The sequence below is a fragment of the Taurulus bubalis genome (genome assembly GCF_910589615.1).
Source record: "Taurulus bubalis genome assembly, chromosome: 9".
Lineage (NCBI taxonomy): Eukaryota > Metazoa > Chordata > Actinopteri > Perciformes > Cottidae > Taurulus > Taurulus bubalis.
This window is the reverse complement of record NC_136597.1, coordinates 2108761-2118768: the sequence shown is the minus strand read 5'-3', so window position 1 is coordinate 2118768 and position 10008 is coordinate 2108761.

The window sequence follows — 10008 nt, the reverse complement described above, 5'->3', positions numbered from 1 at the left end:
CTGCTTGTTCGATTTTCTTTTTTTTTCTTAAATCATTTGTATTTTACTCTTTTTTTTTTTTTTTTTTTTTTCCGGCCAAGTACAGTCATGTGGTATTTTCAAAATATGTGAAATAGTTGAGGTTCCTTTTTCTGGTCGGCTGGTTAAACTCCGCCAAGACACAATCAAAGGCGTGAAACATCGGGTATCGCCATCGCTGTCCGGTTCTTGGTGGCTTCCCAACTAATAATGCGGATACGCTGACCAGCTGTGACTTTGTCCTGTTAAATGTTTACTGACGTACAATCCACATCTGTGTAGTTCACCATTGGGTATTAACATCTGCACAGACTGTCTGTCTGATTTGGCCACAAAGACATTCCAGCCATGCTTCATAAGCCTGGGAAAGTTTTGCTAAACGGCTAACGGACTCTATTTCTGCTTTTTTACTTTTATATTTTATCACTGCATTGAAGAAAAAACGTCACAAATTGCACGACAGCGGTGCCTTTATTGTGGGAATGTTTTCTTTGGTGATGTCACTGTTTGTTTGTTTTTGTGCCTACTGCTATCGCCGTGCTCATGGTCTGGTATGTTGTCCCATCACACTGCACAGCATCGATCACTCACTCGTTGTAGCTGGACAGCCGTTCTGTTTAAAGGGCATTTAGCAAATACGTCTTTTACTGTATCTGCTACTAAGAGCTGAGTCCTCGCCATATCACCGTGTCAATAACGCGTGCACGCTGGCTCAAATTATGGTCATCGTCTACTGTAGCGCGGTAAAAATCTTACTGACTGCACCTGTAACAAAGGAAGCAATGTGCTTTTAGCCTTGCAGTGAGATTAGAGTTCAAGATTGTTTCAGATGAGAGAGAACTGTGACGGATGCATCCTGCGGTCTCTCGCCCAAACCTCCTGAGACTGGTCCAATTCTACCCAGAAGGCGACCTCCGTTTCTACCGAGTTACGGCAAACGTCTCCAAATGTAGTCACTTCCTTTCATTGGTTGCGGGGGGAAAAAAACACATGGCGGCGGCCTTAATCCAAGATGGCGACGGCCTTAATCCAAGATGGCGGCAGCCTTAATCCAAAATGGCGACGGCCTTAATCCAAGATGGCGGCAGCCTTAATCCAAAATGGCGACGGCCTTAATCCAAGATGGCGACGGCCTTAATCCAAGATGGCGACGGCAGCTCGAGGCTTCAGAACGGCAGTCCACAAACAAACGTGTGACGTCCCAATCACTACGTCCACTTGTTATGCATTCTATGGTTCTACCTCGCCCTATCAAGTCACTACAGGGTGCGTCCGTAAATAGTCCAAATTTACCCGTTCGATCTGCTGCGAAGACGGCCTTCACTTTGCCATTAAATGACACCTTAATTTCTTTAATTTGAGTTCATCGTCTTTGCCTGGCACCTCTCATGTTGGTGAGAAATGTAATCTGACATTTGTCATGATTAGCATTCCTCTTTCCATTCTTATCCGTAGCAGCGACTACAAGCTAGCTACCCAGCTCACCACAACAGTAGCAGTGACTATGAGACTTCATTAGAAATACTAATACTATCGGCAAACCTTTCCATGCTGGAATTCTATTTTTCAGCATTTCACGTTTAGAAAGGGGGCAATACAGACTAAAATGTATCTTTCGCTAAGGCTAACCCTTCAGTTACTGTTGCTAGCCATGTGCATTGATTTTCGATGAGTGGAATGACACCTAGAAGATTTGATCGTCTGTGGCTAGCCAGCTAATTTAAGATAATGCAAGCTCCATGTATTTGCTGTCCCCGGCTGACTTTTAATTGTTTCCAGATAACTCTTTTTTTTATTTTTTTATACAAGAACCTCTTGTTAAAAAAAAAAAGAAAAAGAAAGAAAACGGGCTCTTAAATATGCACTTTACTTTTCTTAAAGGCCGAGACCTAAAGGTAACGTTAAATGTTCCAGGAAAGAGAAAGACATGGAAACAAAGGAGCAGCTTTGCTCTTGTGTTGCAGTGTAGAGCCAGTTAGCCCTAGCAGTGCAAGTATGATAAAGAATAATATATAACCAAAATGTTTTTTTGGTCTAAATGCCTTTTAAACTAAGGGCGTGACGAATAAACAACACAACAATGTTATAACGTTTCATCTAGATTATTCATACCGGCAGCAATGACGGAAAGAATTACGGCACTTTTTCATCACATAATATTCGCGTTTGGTGTGTACTTGTGACCAAAACAACCGGTAATTTGTTTTATTATTATACATTGCCGTGGAAATTAATCGCACAAAAAACCGCCTCCGGTATGTAGCGGTCTTGTTCGGCTGCTTAGCTTACATACTTGTTTGTTTTTTCAAATGGTCTGTTTCAACTGTTTTAGTATTACAAAAGAAGAAAGCTCTTAAGATGTGCTTGGCAAGCGTCACTGGGTCGGAGTTTAGGTGTAAACTTTCCCAAATCCCACAAAGACCAGGACGTAGTGGCTAATGTTAGCATCAACTCTGATAGCATCCAAAACCAGTTGGGGAAATACTACACAATCTACATGCCAGTTGTATTTCTGCTTTTTAAGACTAAAATAAATAATTCTCCAAACTCTTTAAATGCTGACACACTTACTACGACCCCCAAGCACAGCATGTGGAGAAACCCAGAGCGGGACGGGCCTGTTATGCTAGTTACAGTTGCTAAACCATGATTGGACAATCACTGAGGTAGGGATTCAGCAAAGGTCATTTGCAGTTTTAAGTAACACTGCATGGAAATACTGGAGTAGATGCTTGTTTTCCCCAAAATGTCTGATTGACAAATGAGGGCTGTGCGACCGCCACAAAAGCTTTCTTGCATTTCGGTGTCTGTTGCTGTTAAAATAAAGGTTGTAGCATTGTGTGTGTGCACCAGGTTATATTCCCCGTCTACCTGGGACTTAGTGTGGAAGCCACCAAATGACTCTTGTGAAGCGTGCAGTAGGCATTAGCTGGAGCTGGATCATGAAACTAAACTAAACCCTACACTAGTCACCTGATACTGGCGCCATCCAGAGGTGTTGGAATGTCTACTGAGGCACTTTTTTGATCTGAGGACCGAAAAACTAAATATGTACAATATATTTACTTGAGTATTTTCGTGTGTGAAACATTTGGCGGTTGTTGAACTGTGACTGTTGTTGAAATGTTAGTTTTATTTTACATGCAAGTTTATTTTTATTGAATATTTCATTGTGATATTTTCTTTTGGAATGTGTTTACTATATAGTTTTTACATTTTATTTTGAGATACTAGGGGTCGCACCAGCAGAATGTGTCGTGGATTATACTGGAGGACTATTAAAGAAGTGTTACTGCTGAATTTAGCTACGTCTTTATTTTAGCACCTATTCTTTCTTTTTTTCAATACCATTCAGTGGCTCTTTCTTTTACCAAACCTAGTATTCCTTTTGTCTTTCATGAATGAAAAGTATTTCTCCTGACCTTACCTACATGCTCGGTGATCGGTATGATCGGTAACTGTAGTACATTCCATACTTGTTACTTAACCTTCAGTATCGTGTACACTCGACCAAAAGAACTACACATTTTGATCTGATTGGTTCCAATGAAACTGTGATCTAGAGGACAAACACCCTCGCTTCTGTTTATACCTGTAATTAAATATATGTAATAATCACTGAGAAACATAAAGAGGGTCATGCTAAAAATTATCCAAATATAAAGAATCACAAACTAGTACCTTCTCATTCTTAATGAATGTACTTTCTGTTAATGTAATACACTTTTTGTTTTGTTAAAAAAGAAGCATTCTTTTCTGTGAAAGCACCCACGACTAATTAATAACCTTTGCTATCTATGCAGCTATACTGAATGCATATGTACTCATAGAAATATAATTGAAAATGTTTTTGGGTGAACTGCTGCAGCATAGAAAAGACCCTGGCTGTACATGTACTTTTCTGCTTTGCACAAACACAAAATAAAGAGAAAATGAATGACTAAGTGTTTTTTTGTTATTCTTTTGGACATGTACCCATCATACATGTGACACTTTACAGGCCCAACAAAATATTGTGACAGAGGGAGCAGCTGTTTGTATGCTTTGAACATTTTGGATGGAATAATTACAGCTTTTTAGTATTGAGCCACACTGGTTAAATATTTTGTATCATTATGTATTAACATCTAAGTCTTTACCCGCTTTAAGAACACCAATGTGTTTCTGTTGGTTCAGCGCTTTGGCCTGAATAGCATAGCAACTATAGCATGCTATTATCATGCTGGGCTGACATGTATTGTCTCGTTGAATGCTAGCATCAAGCTAACATTTTGAGTTAGTTCTCCCAAACTAATGACCTTCCCACGGCAGTGCTTCAAGCTAAATGCTAACATTTGCCGATGTTGGCTCATAAACTGAGAGCTGGGACTGTGGAACGCTGCGGTGAAATGCACAAAACAGAAATGGGAAATGCTCGCCCGGGAATATTTGGCATCAAAACTATTCACATAGGTCCAATCAGTGATTGGCAGCCAAAGATACTGGATTAATTGATTGCTGTTGAGATGTATAGAGAGTAATATAACACAAATCTAAAATATGTAATCACCCTATAGCTTTAAGTGTCACAATGTTTTTAAATGAAGGTTTGCAGACCAAATTCTATTTTCAGAGATGCTGACATTACGCCAACTGTGGTTCAGCCTCAGGGTCGCTACAGCAAGCTGTTCGTCTCTGAGGTCATGAGCCAGCTGAGCTATTTGCTAACTATTGCAAGTTGGCTTTTTGCAGCGTCATGGCTCTGCAGTACTGCGGGAAAAACAGGGGATCAAATTACGTGTCTGTTTTTATTACGGTGTATTTAATGAATTAAGATGATGCTTATTAGCTTCACAGTACAACCAGGTAGATAATAATTAATAACTATGTGGCATCGTAGGATATCAGGTGGAACTTACAGTAGAGAGTTTGTAGAGGTTACCACAATATTAGCCAACTGGACCCACTTCCTGTTTACAATGGTAAAAGTACAAAATAATGCACTTAATATATAGTTTCTGTTTTAAACCTGTATTAATTGATATTTTTTAAGTTACCACAATTAAATTACAAAGTGCAATGTGACACGGGTTGCTGTATTTACAGCAAATGGGCTTCTTGTTAGGGCTGTTTCAGGCTTATAGTTAGGGCTGGCTCAGGTTAGCGCTGGTCCAGCCCCTGGATATGCTGCTATAGACCTAGACTGCTGGGGGACATCTTGGGATACACTGAGCTCCTCCTCTTTCGCTCCTCCTCTCCTCTTCACCTCTTCTTTCTCTCCTTCTGGATAAATGATTGTCTCTTCAATGCATATTACTAACTCTACTTTCTTTTTCCATGGATTCGTGGCTGCCTGGAACCAGGGGGGAGGACCCCAGTCCTCCCCCCTGGCCCTGCTGATGCAACTGGCCTGGAACCGGTCCTGCCTACTGCCATGGCCCTGCTGATGGAACCAGGCCTGCCAGCTGCCATGGCCCTGCTGATGGAACCGGCCTGGAACCAGGCCTGCCAGCTGCCATGGCCCTGCTTTCTCCTCCCACTGCCCCTGGGATGCCCCTCCTCTCTACCTCCGTCTGCTTAATGGGTCGTGGCTATCTGGATCATGGACCATGCATACTACTCATTATATGAATAATTTCTGTCACATTCGTTGAATGTGCTGTAACTCTGTTACGTTATTCATTCTGGCCACATGACATCTATTGCTTCTGTCCGGATGGAATGTTGCTCTCCCTCAGGTTTCTTCCCCCTTTTTTCCCTGTGAAAGGGTTTTTACTATCTTTATTGGGGGAGTTTTTCCTGATCCGATGTGAGGTCCCGGGACAGGGATGTTATGTGTACAGATTGTAAAGCCCTCCGAGGCAAACTTGTATTTGTGATGTTGGGCTATGTAAAATAAACTGAATTGAATTGAATTGTTTCGGTCTCCTCACAGACATGATGTGTTGGTCTGCCATCATTTTCATCCCTTCAGATAGCTTTGCTTTTAGCATTAAGATTAGAAACTGGGGGAAAAGCTAGCATGGCGATTTCCACCCACCTCTAAAGTTAACTAATTATCTCGAGTCATGACAAGACTTCTGAAAGCTAATACTACTGAAATACATGAACCACTAAAAAGGCACCTTTGATTTTTGGGTGAATTAAACAAAAGACATATTAGTTAGTGAGAAACTGACGGAGCCAAGCTAGCTGTCCTTGTGCGAAGCTAAACTAAGCTAACCAGATCTTCTCATCTAGAAAGAAATTTAATAAAAGTACTTTCTCCAAACGTATATCACTGGTCGCTGAGTCTTTAAATGTGCTATTTACGAGATTGGGAGCATTTCTATCGCACTCAAGTTGGCGAACGCTGAGCCGGCGGCTAACAGCTAGCGGTGCTCACCTGAGGGGAACCTGGAGGGTCGGTGCTACGCTGCCACTACGATGCCGTTGGCCACAGCGACGTGAAAGCAGTGCAGAGACTTCATTCTCTGCGCAGGCAGACATTGTATATCTTCACATATCGTCACCTTCCTAAAATAATGGCATACGTCATTTTTTGACAAAAATGTTCTTCCTAAATCATCTTCTCATGATACTGTCCACCTCTGCCACATCCTCAGTTGAACAGATCATGGGATTCTACCCCCGTAGTATAACTATGTCAAGAGTGTGACTTAGGCCTTTTTATTTTTGCCTTTACAAGCTTTTCAAGGTGGCATTTTGAAGCTAGCATTTAAGCTAGCAATTTAGTTTGCATTTTTGTCAATGAAAATCTCACTGGAACATAATATTAGTAACCATAACATAATGTGACCGGTATTACAGTATGCTGTTGTCAGTGTCTAGAGGCAGCTTGAGCACTAGATTACATTTGGTCAAGTTTTTTGTGTTTTCTGAAAAACCTGAAAAAATGGCTTGGGCCAATATTTTAGGAAGGTGACGATATTAGTTGCTTGCTGCTATATAAATGCTCTGATTCCCATATATGGCACCTTTAACTACAACAACACTATAAGCCGCTCTAACGGTGGTGGCTTTTGTCTGCTTGTTTCTGCCCTGTACTGACAACAGAAAACACATGAATGCATCTTGAAGTAAAGGACTACAGAAAGTCAAACCCTTAACCATGAACGGCTGTAGAATGTGAAAGCTGACGTTGTGGCTGAAGTTGCTGCAGCAATCAGGCTGAGTAGTACGTGCAAGGGCGAGCCAAAAAAAGGGAGGGGGGGACTAAGGGATGGGTCACAAAACCCTCTGGTGTGATAGACGGTTGGTGTTTCTTCATCAGAACCTTTACACAAAATGGTCGCCCATTCTTGCAGAAATGTCGCTGCAGCCACTGTGTTGAGATGTGTCAAGTTACCTCACCACAATCTATGCAATTACAGTTTCTGTGGGAGCGCAAAGCATGTATGACACAGCCGCCTTTTGTTTCCCAAACATTCCTGTCGCTGTTGACAATGCAGCATAAAGGACAGAGAGACAAAGGTCAGAGGGACAAGAAGAGGCGAAGGTAATAGGTAAAAGTAGGGCAGAGTAGGAGGGGTGTGTGTGTTTATAGATTGGTTGGGGATGGAAAGGAATGCAAAGTCAGAGCTTGCAGAGACGGGGGTGGAGGTGGGGGAGCGGAGGTCACCGGCCGCCGCTGAGGGGGCCGGAGTCTTCCTCTCTGCCGGCTGGATCATGTCCTTCCCTTTGTTGGCAAATCCACGGGAGAGACGGGAAAGTGGGTCATTACGGCCGGGAGATTTCACACTGGTTGTACATGCAGTGGGAATGCAGGACAGGGTTCATGTTAGGGAACCTGTAAACCACCAAATACCTGTCCTGAGGCCTCGGCTCCCAGTGTCACACAGAGAGAGAGAGAGAGAGAGAGAGAGAGAGAGGCAGACAGGGTGGCAAGAATGCAGTGTGGAGGAATGTCAACACAGAGACAAAGAGCAAAGGGTTGGCATGGTCAGCTGGGGGGCTTTTTGCTTGTTTACTTCCACGCGGCCGGCCGGAAGTTGTTGCTTTTGATGAATAAGATACAGACTGAACGGAGAAAAACAAGAACACGTTCCCTTCTTCTGCTGCTGGTCTTCATCTGAAAGGAAGATGGGCATTGTGAGTTCAACGACATGAACACATGAATATAACACATTTACAGGACTTTTACAAAACCTGGGCGGCGGGTCCGGACAGAGATAATTAGCTGGGACATTCTTCAGATAGACATTCCTTCATCAGTGAGATGAAGCTCTTTCTGTTTGGAATATTATAGTTCTTAAAATGTGCACACACGCAAAACAAAGTGCACGACACAATAAATAACCCGACGGACTGACTGAAGGGTCCAAGTAAGAAGAGAGTAAACAGAGTCAACATGGAGGGGATCTAACACATGACAACATGACCTCATCGTCATCAGAGTACAGAGTTCTCAGATCCAACAGCGCCATCTGGTGGCTGATGAACAACCTTGCCTTCCCTCCCAATATTCCCTCTGTATTTTACAAATCTCTGATATCACATAAATCAGAGAATACTGTCACCAACCATTAAGAAATCATTTTCTTCAACTTTTTTTTATAATAAAATGTTGAATGAATCAGACTATGAATGATATGTGAACAAACCTCCTTGTAACAACCTTCAGAATATAGAGCTGGACGTGGCGACTTCTGGATGAGAGTCTCATTTAGAGAAAACGGCCTTTAAAGAGATGGATTCTAAAATTCACTCCAGGTGAAGGTGATGAGATGTTTAACTAATATATATCACCATGAAACTTACCAACAATCATGTTTTGTATGACAGGTTTTCAGAAATGTTATGTTTAACTATGCACAAAGAAAAATGAAACATAAAGTGTTCCCCTCCCCGGTGAATCAAAGACTTTCACGCCGTTACACGATGATAGAGAAGCCGTCTGTTGACCAGGAAGAGCAGACACATCTAGAAATATGCACCAGGTCTGAAACAGAAGCGTCCATGAAACACGTGATATGAGGTATTTTAGTTATGTCCACATTAGTGGTGTCTGGGTCCAGCATCGTGCTGAGGGCGTCAAAGTCTGGTTTGCTTGATTGTCAACATGGTTATGAAAGTCATCTGAGACTAAAACCACTTACAGCTTCCAATATCAGAAACCAGCTAAACCTGCATCAAGTTGTGCAAGAGACACGGCCTTCAACATCTCTCCACTAGAGGGCAGCACGAGGCTAAGGAAGTGACACGTGTCAGTTTGCATCAACAGCTTCGTCATGGCTGTGTGCTGTATCCTTCTATAGCGCTCCAGTCCTGCACTCAATGTGCTGAACATGTCCCACTTATCTTAGATGTCAACATGAAATAATCTGCACTCAAAGAGAAAAGTGATCCAGGTTGAGTGGACCTGCAGTGTCTAGAATATAGCAAGTGTTGTGTCTGTGGTTATCTGAGCATGAAGCATTTGATTAGTTATAAACTGTCCATCCAAGTGAAGCAGAAAGTATTTTTTCTGTTACTGATACATTTGAAAAAGTCAAGAGAGAAAAGTAGGGCATGACCGTTTATGTTATTGCTTGTTATCCATTGTGGATACGCCATGCTATGACCTGCACACAGTCTTGCACTACATCAGCGGTTCACGCCCCACTTTGGAGGAAGAAAAATGTTCACGCCCCACCGCCCCAACAACATTGTAGCAAAAATGTCCCATGCTGAATTTTTATTGAAATAACTTTTTGTGACTCCTACATCCGTGCTTTTTCAAATAATAGAATAAAGACAATTTAAATCACTTTCAAGTAAACCAGATTTCTCCATTGGACAAAAACTAATGACATGTGTAATCACTTTGTTGGAACAATGCAAATAAAGTTCTATCTGTGCAAAACATAACTAATATTTGGTAAAAGAATTACCTATTGGCTGCAAATCACCTGTTTTGCACTGAATATATTTTCAAGATAATAACAATAAAGCGCAACCTGTGAAACACTAAACAAAACAAGTTCAAATATTTGGCAATAAAGACTTTTACTAAGTTTTACACTGAATATC